The sequence below is a fragment of the Drosophila biarmipes genome, chromosome X, assembly GCF_025231255.1.
Source record: "Drosophila biarmipes strain raj3 chromosome X, RU_DBia_V1.1, whole genome shotgun sequence".
Lineage (NCBI taxonomy): Eukaryota > Metazoa > Arthropoda > Insecta > Diptera > Drosophilidae > Drosophila > Drosophila biarmipes.
Window position 1 is genome coordinate 9,232,325 of NC_066611.1, and position 13,310 is coordinate 9,245,634.

Genomic DNA, 13,310 nt, shown 5'->3' on the forward strand with positions numbered 1-13,310 from the left:
TTGTTTTAAATAATTTTAATGTATTTTAATTTCTTGATAAAAGTAGTTTAGTACTCCTAGTTACCTTAAAACTGAAGGTATAATAACTTATTTGTTTTCTAGTTTCTTGTGTAACTTATGTTATAAATTTATTTGCTTAGCTTCTGTATTAAAATATAAAATATATAACTTAATTTATGAACCTACAAATATGCTCATAACAATGAGATACAGACCCATAATAGGTAATTACAGGCCGGTGACTTTATAGTGAATAGGTGCCCGGCCCGTTTGCTGCTGTTGTTGTTTCTTTATAATCCGCTCATGTAACTGAAATTAATTTGATTGCTGATGTTGTCTCAGCTGCTTCATTAATCAAAAGGGACGAAGGCGCCTGTCTCGCTCCGGCACTTCTGCCGCCTCATGAATAATTAAATATGGAACATAGTTATCCTTGTTTTTGGGCGCCGGTTGGATGCGAGCTTGGTCCCGAAAACTTATCCATCAAATGACATTTGCGTTGATGCGGGTTTACGGCACTTGCCTCCATTAACCCCCATGCGCCCGGGACCGGCACCTCCGCCCCTGCCCCCGTTTTGCCGAGCTCCAGCCCCCCGCCTGTCATTTGTTTGTCTTTCGTACCCGCCTGTGTGCATCCACTTGTTACGGTTCAGTTTTTGACATTCGTCAAAAATTGTGTCACAATTTCAGCGAACTTTTCGCCGGGCACCGGCACCGTCACTCCGTGTAGCATTTTGCAGAATTTTCCTGATGCCGGCGGCGCCACAAGTTTCACCTGTGCACCGGCACCCCCCTCGTGCCCGGCCCCTGGCAATGGAAATGGAAGTGGACAGGTCCCAGCACAAAGGTGGTCAGCAATTTTAGTTGCAACAACTTTTGCTCTACTTTCCAAATGGATCACGGCGCCGTTTTGCGGCCAGGGAACTTGAACATGTGACTCGGAATGATTTTAATGACTTCGGCGCTTATTAGCGGAATTTTGGATTTTATGAAGGTAAAATATTTTAAATTCTTGGCTGAGTCCAGGTGCTGTAAAAAATAAGCAAATATGTCAAGTGATAAAAAGAAAAATATAAATTTTATTCAGCAATAAAAAAGTTCCAATTATTTGTTAATTGGAAAATAAATTATATTCATGTTAAAAAACCTAATATATAATTAATATAATGTAACCAATAACTATAGAATGCATAAATGGAACTTCAAAAAGAAAATCTTATAAACAATATTCTTGGAGAATATTAACTTTTAATATTATTACAGAATAGTTATTTTTAGCATTCTCACAGAATATTTATTTTTAATATTCTTAGAGAATATTTGTTTCTAGTATCCTTACAGGATATATTTTTTTAATATTCTTACAGAATAAAGAACATTTACTTTTGATATCCTTAAAGAACATTTATTTTAAATATATTTACTGAATATTTATTTCTGTTATTTGTATAAATATCCTTAGGATATAACAAACTTCAGTTTTTCCTAGCCTCCCTAACTTTTCAATTATCACCAAATTGTTAGCACCTGTTTCTATTGCATAACCGTTTTCTAATCAAATTTTATTGCCCCTTTGCACATCCATAATTGCATTTTGTTGGGGAATAACATTCTTAGCTCTGCTCGATTTGAGTGCGGTGATTGAATCAAGTCAATTTCAATCGGGATCAGCTGAGCAGGGAAAGGAGAACCGGATGGGGCCTGGAATCTTGGAAGAAAGAGGGCATTCAACTCGTTTGTATTTCCGTTCGAGTTCTTCACGCACTCTGCACTCCCGCAGAAAAAAGGAGATTCCAGCACATTGTTTCTCCAATGCAAAATGGTTTATTTCTTTTTTCCTGTGTTCTCACATTTTTTGTGCGCTTTTTTCGGGAGTGTGTATGTTATCACCGCTGTCACCATTTTTTGTTTGTCTTCTTTTTGCCATTTTTTGTGTTGTTTGTTTGGCTAAACCATTTTCGTGTGCTGGAGGGAGGAGGGAGAAATGGGATAAAACCTGCATAATATTTGGGAAAGGTTCCGAGGTTCCCGCTTCGGTGGCACCGCATTTTACTCCCTTTTTTTTGGGGGGTGGGTGTAACAGGCACCCTGCCTATTTTTCAGATTTTTCTCCTTTGCGCCCCTGTAATTTCTGACTGGGAAATGAGTTCGGTGCGGTCAGCCGCTCGGAAGCGAAGCCATGGGATGAAAACACGGACAAGGAATTCGTTTTATGAATTTGTTAACTACAAAATGAAAATCAAGCCATGAAAATGCCCGAGACAACGAAACAATTCCATCTCATTTGCCCCGAATATTTGCCTGCGTGAAGTGTGAAAATCCAAGTGGGGTGAGGTTGAGTTCTCCGGGCGAAAATGCCAGATTGGCCAGGGCTCTAATGTACCGTAAGCCGAGGGAAGGCAGCCAAAGTTCATTCGGATTTCGGGGGGCTTCTTCATGAATTTCATGAGTTGTCCGAATGTCCAAATGTCCGCATCTGTGTCCAGAGCATTTGGCACTGATTATGCGACTATATCCCGGAGCTAACAGCCACTATCTGCCTTCGACATCGTCCGCCTAACTACTCCATTCCCTTCCGAATGTACGGGTATATATGCACGCAATCTGTATAATTGATGCAGCCGGAGGTGAACATAGAGGTAGAGTCTCCTCGGGCGAACCTTCGGATTGAGTGAATCCAGAATAAGCAATTGAAGTGGATGAAATGATTCGGAAGGACGACAAAAGGTAATCTCGCAAAAAAGCTATGTTTATCAGCATTTATACATATTCAGCATGTGGCCTTTCAGGTTGGTTTTCAGCACTTAACTTGCAACCTAGACTGTTTTTAGGTAAAGCTTTTTAAATGTGGCTGAAAATACATTGATAATAGACACCATCGATGTTTTTGGCTATCGATAAGCCAGTGGGCACACTATCGATTTAATCGATAAATTACCAAAGCAAAAGAAATGCCAATATTAATTTAGTTAAGAATACATTTTCAAGACAATTAAATTAATTAAAATTAAATTTAAAATGGCTGCTTATACAAAAAAATCTATGCAAATTATAAGGCAATAAGTTCAACGATGAACATTTATAAATAAAACACCGCTCTGTTCCTTTTTACCTACCTAAAAATACTTAATTATTTGTACTACAATACCAAAAATATCAACTAAAATTAAAATCGAAATTCCTAAAATCATAAATCCGTCGATTGTAGTGATAGTGCTATCATAATAGGTTTAATTTAATAGGAAAGCATGCTATATGTTTGATTTTTTAATTAAAAAATAGCTATCTTTTTTATAAGACCCTTTCAATTTGATGTACTATTTTATGAGAACCCTAATTATAAATTATTATGATGATCTAATCATCTAATCATTATTATTATCTAATCTTATTACCCAAAGACATCAGCAAAGGTATTCAAATTTTCGAAGCTATATCGTCCCCTTCTCTTTTCTGCAACATTTCCATAGACCATTGCCAAAGTAACGAGGGGGTGCAAAAACATCTCTTGGAATATTTATATGTTTTCTATTAGATGTAACTCTCAATTTATTTGCCCAACACTGAACTTTGTCCAGTGCTTTTAATAAAAAGTCAAGTCGAAGAGCTCTCTCCAGCATTTTCGGCTGTGGCCCCAAATGTTTGACAGCGTCGAAGCGCCATTAAAGTCAATTCCTGGCTCTGAGTGGGCGAACGTGGGTGGTCCTGGGGGCGGGGCCTGCCACCCACCGCCGGCAAAGGATGTCTCGATGTGTGGGAGAAGATTGAAAATGGATTGGAGAAGTTGACTGGCTGTGGGAATCCCCAAACGACTACGACACATTTCATTAAATTTCGCAGAAGCCTTCGTTCTTTTTGCGCCCTTGTCTTTTATTATCCCTGCAAGTCCTTGCCGGATTATGAATTGGCGATTATGTTAATGAATCAGCCAGAATCCACATTGTTATGTGCATAAATAATATAGTATGTGCGACACTCCCCATCGATTCGCCGATTCGCCACGGTTTTATATATATATGATTTATATTAAACGTGAGCCACTGCCAAAAGATTTTCTTGGCTTGTTTTTAATTAAATATTTTCAGCCGGCTTTTTCCCGCCCTTTATTTTTCCTTTGCGCATTCCGCGTATTTTTCGCCCAGATCCTCAAAGGCGAAAACCAAAGCCAAAACCAAAGCTCTAAGTATGAAAATAAATAAGTTCGTCTACACTTTTCCCGCTTTCTCTTCGGGGCTATTTTCGTTTTCTTTTTTCTTTCTTGTTTTTTTTCGAGGGGTGGGCGGGCGGCGGTGTTGGTCAAGAGATAGCCCCACCGATTTAAATGGGCTGGGGCAGGGGGCGGGAAAAACTGGAAAACACTGAAGGGTGAATGGCAGTCGGTGGATAGAGCCAAATTGTGGTCGCAGCTCTTTGAACCAAGCTCGGCTTTCATAACGAACAAGGAGCAGAATGAAAATATGCCACGAAAAGTATGCACAAGTTTTTCCCAATCCCCCAAAAGGAAAAAAGGAATCCCTGCCAAGCTTGGTGGCATAGAAAAAAATAAAAAGTGCATCAAAATAAATCGAGTCCAAGTTTTTCGGAATGGACGAGTGGGGGCAGAAATGTGGGTAGCCTTAGTGAAGAGCCAAGCGGGATGTGTTTTTTTCTCCGCTTTCTTTTTTTGATTTTTTAGACTCTTTTTTGGGCAACTTGAGTTGCAAACAAATTGCTTGAAAGTATGCAACAAAAATTTCAATTGTGTGAGAGCTGAGCGGCAAATGAAATTGCCCGCAGCGGCCATGTGTGGGTGTGTATCCGTGTGCAACTGCCACAAATCTGAGCGTGTGTGTGTGTGTGTGTACTTAGCTTCTTCATGCGTATCCTGGCCTGTGTGAGAGTTCGTTCGCCATTTACCTGCTGGCTGTTCATGCGGTTTTTTAGCCTAACACAGAGGGAAAAGGGGAGAGATATTCACAAATATGTCATTAAATAAGTTCAATTAATTAAGTAAAATTCAAGGAAATATGTAGTTTTTAAATAAGTTTCTCCAATAAAGAAACGTCTTTCATTTTGATCAATAGGAAAATATTAATATATTAATCAAATTAAAATGAACATATTAACCAGTCAACAATAACTATTGCAAATAAATATTAATAGTAAATAAAACTGCCTATACATTAACCAAATTTCATTTAACAAAAATAACTTAAATAAAAATAATAAAAGTTGGCCAATATGTATTAAGTTAATTAAATTACCCAATAAAATATGACAAAATATGACAACAATAAACATAAACCAAAACTGTATTTAAATAGCATTTAAAAAATTATTGAGCGGAGTTCAAAGATTGGGAAAATTAGAAAATACGAATTTTTAACTTAAAAAAATCCAATCGAATATTTAATTATGTAAAACAAGAAAAATACTTAACAAATATCGTATGGATCTAATTTAATTTATATTTTTGTCTCTTTACCTTAGATGACTTAGCACTATAATAAGGAAAATAAAAGAATTCAAATTTACTATATTTTCTCACCATGTAAATAGTTCTCCTCTGCATTGGATATTATTTTTGTTGTTGGCCCGTCTCGGCCCTAATCGGATCAGCAAGTTAATTTACATGCAATTCAATCAGTGGCGCATTGTCCTGCCCTACTAAGTATGCAACAAAAGTTCTCTCCTGCAAAAGTGTGGCTGTGTGTGTGTGCGGTTGGGTGGGTGTGCGTGTCATCAGTATTTTTGGCAAATGCCATCAATTCTCGGTGAGTGAGTGAGCGAATGACAGCTGGAAGATGAGACATATACAGCTTCGCAACAGGAACTGACGAGCTGAAGCACTGGGCCCGACGATGGCGATGGCGCAGGAGACTGGAGACTGATGATGGGACTGAGACAGATGCCTAATCCCTGGTACAGGTAACCCGAAACTTGGTCCTTTGTTCCCCTCGGTTGGCTGTCAGGCGAGCTGCCATCAATAATCACGTACAGTGGAGCAGCATTTATTCAAGGATATCCGAATTAAATGTGGTCTGTTACCCTAATTTACAATACAATATTTATTTTTTAGCTGGCTACTCAAATTTTGTAAATCACTATTATTTAGTCTCACTTTGGCAGCACAATAAAGTCCCTTCATATTTAACATGCAAACAGATAATTTTGTTCAAAGAATTTTTAATATTTGCTGTGTGCACCGTAAAAATGTAATATTGAAAACCAAGTCTCAATGGAAAGTGGAAATGTTTGGTGTGAGCAAATAAATGAATTTCAATTCACTGCACCGCCGCTGTGCGCTGCAACTGAAATTGGAAAATACCTCTTTTAACCCACGACCCCGTTTCCTTTCTACGGACTGCGTACCTCGCCCGAAACCGTTTCGATTATATTGTACATTTCCGACTCTATCTTTTGGCTCATCTCGGCCGACTTTCCACTCAAACATGTTCATTTGGCAGTCATTCATCATTCGGCTGCTTTTGTGCTCCTTTCGGGGAAATTCCCCAACAAAGGAGACGGCAAACGGGAAGCTGGCCCGGCGAATATATATTTACAACTAACCAATATACACACGCAGTTCATAAAAAATTAATTAAAATCGAGTCAAGGCAACGTGCTGCAAGTATATAAAAAAAAATGGGAATAAGAGGTGGGGAATTAAGTGTGTATCGATTATTTATTGCATTCGCAACTGCTCGCTATTAATTACAACAGACACTTGACAATTGCGCATTGGAATTTTTTCGTAATGCGATGAAAGGAGGTTTCGCGACACTCGACTGCGAAAGGAGTTACGTAAATGAGATATAAATGAGTTATTCAATAGGGAGAAGTTGCCATCGGATTTAACATAAAAGGATTAAGTTCAGTTGTAAATGCAGCATTAAAACACAGTGTTTAATATCCAATTAAGGGAATTTGCCAGTCGACCTGCTTCTAGTGTTGGTGTCAAATGCATATCTGCAAATACCAAATGACACTTTTGGCCATTTTCCAGCCGCATTTATATTTATGTAATTCCATATACAAGCTCACAAACACTCGCACGTTTATTAATTTATTTGAAACGCACATTAAAGCCTGGCCAACTGACACCTTGACTATTTAATTCGGAGTTGAAAAGGGTAATTTATCTGTGAAGCACTTAAATGTGGCTTCACAACAACTAAAAGAAGATATTAAAAAATACTTAAAAAACAGGGTCCACCACAGGGTCACAGAATTCACTAAAATTATAAAATCACTCATAAGCAGTCTAAAAGTATGCAATTGAAAAATGGTAGTCGTTCGAATCCACCGTACCAACTTATTTTAAAAAAATATAGCATACTTTTAGGCTTAATTATTTTGTTGACTACTCTTAGACACCTTTGCAAACTCTTTTGTATTTTTTTATCTTCAGCTCTCTGATTTTAACACTGACCTGCAAAGTAACCACATTTTTACAATTTAGGGCTTTACACCTCACATTGCTAATATTATAATTAAGGCTCTCTGATGAGGATAGCACGTGTAATCCCGAAAGACAGAGCGGTGGCAAAGGGTGAAAGTGAATGCTTAACGAATGCTACGTGAAAAAAAAAACAGAGGAGTGCAAAGGGCTAACAAGGAGAACGGCAACAAAATCTCTCGGCAATCCACGTGTCACAAGCCAAACAGCGACAGGACGATGACATGACCACTGACCCACCTGACCAGTGAATCGTCCCTGCCACAGCCCCATCTCCCCTGCCCCGGATCCCCGAAGGGTATGGACATTGGTGTGGCGTGGATGCAGGACGGTCGTGCCTACATTGAAATTGTCGATTTCGCCGGCTTTTCAAATGGCGCTGCCTACTTTTCGAGCCGAGTCGAAACGAATCGTTGCTCCGGGCAGCGGTTAGATTGGTCTTTTATCGACGCTGCTGCCACTCGCCTTCCGGAGCCGCTTTTCGACCAGGTTGATATGAGCATCACATGTGTGCCCATGTCGCCCTACTTAAGGCAGGGAAAAGGGTTGTGTCCAGGGCGACCGTTCAACCTGCATATCTAATCTTTAACTAGGGTTGGCCCAATTTCCACCAATATCCATTCCCAATTTCGGAATACTGCATATTAGTACTGAAACCCTTTCCCCTTTTTTATTTATAATAATATATAGAACAAGTATGTAATTCACCTGATAATTTAAAAACTATTTTCAAAATAAACATTATAAAATACTAATATTTTCAGCCTTAGCTTCCATAAATTCAAATATTATTAATTAATGATTTTTATATTATTACTTTTTTATAATCGACAAAGATAAAAACGAACAGATTTTTAAATATTAATAGCTGTCTAAATCATTGAATTAACATGGTAAATTATTACTTTTAAAATGCGCAAAGAGATATCCAAAAATTATTTTAAATAAATTGATTTTTTATTATTTAGTTAAGTAACTTATCAAGTGTAAAGTGTAAGCTTTTTCCCAACGATTGAGTTGTTTTGTAGAGAAGTATTTCTGCGACACTTTTAACATGGCACAGCAAAGCCAAAAGAGCTCCCATCGGATAATACTTTTAATGTGGCACAGTGTTACTTGAGATTTGTAAGAAATCTTTGCTACGTGCCTTTCTCCCCTTGAAAAGCCTTATTAAAGTCTACTTCCTTAGGGCCAGCTGTTTTTTCGCAGCGTATCCCCAGCCTGTCCCCTTAGCCTGCTAATCTTGCCGAAGACGGGAGTACACAGATGCTTTTTCACCCAAAAACCACCATCCCTGTATCATTTTTTTAAACCCCTCCCCCGAGACAGTCGACATCGTGTTGGTTTTTCGCCTTTGCATTCAACATTTAACATTCAACATGGGCATGAACACATGAACACCGCCATATGCTGCGCTTCTGGTCGGGCTTCTGCCCTTGAAAGCACTTCTGCCAGCCTCCCAAACAGCCCAGAATCACCCCTGACCCCCCAGGCCGACCCGCATCCATTACGCACTTTTATATTCACATTCGCGTAATTATGTAATGCAAAAGAGCGCCTCCAACAGATAAATAAAGAACAAAATGCGGACCGGGGCATGGGCGGGTTTTTGATGCAGGTAATAACAGTGCAAATATGTAATTACTAAAAATTTTATATTTGGCTGTGTGCAGCCGCAGCTCTGATGGCAAACTACGAAATCCGTTTTCTATATTTTCCAGCATAATGAGGCCGCACAAAGGGCCCGAGTGAAGGAGCAGGAGGAGCCGGAGGAACAGGAGGAGCCGGAGCAGGAGCAGGAGCGGAGCGTTTTGCTGATGACTCTGTGGGCAAATAATTAGATATGCCGCTGGGCTAACCAGACTGTGAATAGAATGCCAAGCACACACACCAGAAAAACACACACAAAGCCGGCACACAGGTAGCGCACATCCTACACCTGGCACAGTGGGTCTGAATTGTGGGCGATGTTTATTTTTTAGTGCGATAAAGGGCACGCGGAAACCACCAGGGCTTGAAATAACCTATGAAAGTGTGTGAAAGTATGCACTAAAAACCGATAACCGAAAAGTAAATATCTTATAGCATACTTTCAGGCACATTTAAAAGAGATTTTAAAAACCTAGTGTTCCTTTGCTGTTTTAAGCTATTTGCTATATTAAGTGATTAGACAAAATTTAAAATTATAAAAACTTTACACCCAACGAGAAACATAAGCTTAATATATTATACCAATTTTTTAAGTCACTCCATGTGAAGCTAACTTATGTAAATTTAAGCTCATTAAATAACTAAAGTAAGCCCATGCTAAACATTTTCTATCTTGATTAAACCGAACCAATAAACAGCGAAATCCTAAGCCGAAACCCTGGTTGATTTTCATTTCCCAAGGCACTAAAGCTCAGCGAGATTTTCCCGGCATTTTTCCGCCCATTTTCCATGGTGCTACCGCCCCAAAATATCCGCCCATACGTGGAGAAGCCGCAAGCCGCCTACATTTTAGTGTGCAGCCGATGGCAGCTCCTCTGCTCCTGCTCCTGCTCCTGTCCGTCCTCCTTGGTCCTGCCCCGCATCCTGTCCTACTCGCCGGCATCCTGACCTGCGCTATTCTGGTTTAGCCCGGTCGGATCTGGTTTGGTCGGTCTGACTCTGAGTCTGAGCTGGAGTTTGACTCTGGTTTTGGCCTACACGGATAATAAAATGTATAAAAAGGTAAGCCTATACAATTTAATACATTTTTTTAATATTTATTAAATAATAAATAAATAAATCTGTACTGGATATTTTTGATTAGTTGAAATTTAAAGTTCAATTTAACAATAATACATTTTATTTCTTTTATAAAGTTAAAATATTTAAGAAAAAAAGGTTTTATAACACCTTAAAGACCATCTTTAAGAACATAACCCTGTAATAAAAAGCCTTTGGAACATAAAAATATTATTAAAAATGTATTTATCCATCTCTAATGCTTTGTTTATTAAACAAAGTTAAAATGCCATCCGAGAAATTATTAAAAAGAAACCCATTTTTATTTTTAGAGTGCATGACCAGGGTCTGGTCTGGAACTGATGTGGTATGGCCTAAGCTGGCAGTCAAGTGGATGCATGTGTGCTCCTCCCAGCCTGCCAATCCCACCGATCCTCCCGCTCCGCCCGCTCCTTGTGGCAGCCGTCGTTGTTGTTTTCCGCTGCATGCCTCACTGGGCTCCATCCCTATCCGCATCCATGTGCCCACACCCCACACCCCACACTCCGACCGCTTCGGCTGCAACCGCCGGCTGTCTTTTATTTTAAGCAGTCAACGCGGAAAAACACCAACAAAAAAGGCAGAAAAAGATAGCGAGAGTTAGAGAGAAATGGCTTGAAATCAAACACAAAACCTGTCCAAGGCAACCTGTACAGCGGAAAATCCGAGCCGGGGAAATCTCCGCCTGTGTGCCAACGTCATCGCCAAAAAGCCCGGACAAAAACAGTTTTTCCTATGCAATTTGAATAATTTAATGGATTTTTATGAGCAGTAAACTGCGCACAGGATGGATGCACTCGCTCAGTCCCGGATTCTCCGACAGCCCCGACTTGAGACATTTGGCCCAGGAGCAGCCAATTCCGGGGAATGCCTGGCGCAAAATGTCCTGCCAGTGACGGAAAAATCGCCGTAAATTTGTGTCGACCGGAATAAGGATGAGTTTGGGTATTGCATCGGCGCTTGGGGAAAGAGAATTCACTTAACTGATGTCAACGCAACTGAGTTGTTTTCAAAATAAAGCAAACATTGCAGGCGAAGACTTGAAGGTTATTTGTACCTCTTTTGGCATAGAACTTAAGTTATATTTTATGAATAGGATATAAGAAAAAACTACAAATTATTTGTTAGTAGTAAATTTATATTTAATTATAATTTAAAAAATTTTTATACAAAAAAACTGCCGTATTTAGTATACCATCTTAAAATCTTTAAAAAATAAATGAGCAACATTATTCTCATATTGCATAAAACATTTTTTATATTTAAAATAAAAAATAATAGAAAATAACATTTTTTGATAATTTTAAGATTTTTTTCTAAATTGGTTGCTATTTTTGTAAGTTTTATTTCAATTTAGGATTTAAAATTATTATTCCAATAGCTCTTTCCAAGTTTAAAAATTGGTTTTTCAGTAATGAAATCTTTATTTTCTAATAGAACTATGTCGCCCCAATTTCTTTCTTTATCACAGTCCAACTTTTTGCTCAGTGATATAGTGGGTTCCAGTTCCGGATTCCTGCTTCAGCTCTGGGGATCGGGTTCTGTGGGCTTATTCAATTTCGCCATCGCCGCCTCTGGAGCCAGCCCCCGCCCCCCTTCGGAAAGGGGTGTGCCCCACACCCGAGCCCCCCTGCAGCTGGCAGTGCCTCCGGCCATGTCCTGGCCTGTCCTCCCAATTGACTGCCGCGCCACTTCCGTTTCGTTGACGATGGCGATGGGAACACCAAAGGCAGCCAAGCGTTCGCCTGCTGAATGCACAGCAGCAACATCAGCAGCAGCAGCAGCAGCATCAGCAACACCAGCGGCAGCAGCAGCAGCAACAACACTGTTGTCGTTGTCGACGCTGTGCAGCAAATGCAATAAATTTTCAAGTCATTTCAACTTCCGGTGTGTGGCCCCGATTACAGTTTAGTAGCTGTAAATATAAAGCGATATACATATAAACTCACCCCTACACAATAAAAAAAGAAAAAAATTAACATAAAGGTTATTAATTAAAAAAAATGCTAAAAATATAATAAGAAACAAGTTACTCAGTACATAATATAATAATATTTTAGTTTAGTTTAAATTAATATAAAGAAGTAGTTTTAATTTAATAAAAAAACCTTTACAAAATGTTAAGATAAAAGGAGTATGAAGAGTTGTTTCTACATGTAAAATCGATTTAAGTAACGAACAGTTCCTGACTCAAATACACTTATATTTTATTAAATATTTTTTCTTTTGTATTTACTACAATGTATTTGTATTATATTAATTATAATTGATGTAATTTTTTTAAGCGCAAATGATAATTGGGTAATAACCATTCATTTATAGTTAAAGTGATCTAAACCTACGAAAAATAATTTTTGAAAGCATGTTCTTACATCTTTGAGGTATAAAGGGATTAGTGATTGATTTTCTTGTACAACAAATATTTTTTTAAGTGCATGGATAGATGCTAGACAGATCTGCCCACGCCCCTCATCGGGTTTCTAGTTGCTGCTGGCAACTTTTGTGGCCGTCTGGCACTTTAAAGCTAGACTCAGATTTGTTTTCGTTTTAATGCCTGTTTTTAATCTTCTAGCCGGGGTTTTTCTTCCCACCCATTTTTTTTTTGCTTGCCACCACGGCTGGGGAAAAGCCTAAAGTAATTACTGTTCAATTTTCCGAGGGGGTGGAAAGCCAGCAGCGGCGAGGGGGGAGTTATGAGAGACAACCGCCAGCTGACATTTGCGAAGTTTTCCTCGCTATTTGCCTTGTCATTGTCATGGGCTGCCGTTTGTGTTGTTGTTTACCCATTATTACAAATGTGTCTGTGTGCGTGGGAGGGCATTGTTATGCCCCACACACACACACGCACACACACATCGGCCCCTCTAGCGCCCCATTGTATCTGTATCTGTCTGTGCCTCTGCTTCTGCCTCATCCTGTAACTGTCACATTGCTGGCACTTCATCATCATCAACAGCAGCAGCAGAAGCAGCAGCAGTCAACGCCTCTCTGCCCGCTTTCTCCGCTTTCTCCGCCGCTTTCTCCACTCTCTCTCCTCTCTCCCAGGACCTTCTCACAGCTGGTGATTAGCGACGGGCGGAGGGCAGGGGGGTGGCCAAGGAAACCCCACGATAACGTCACTGGG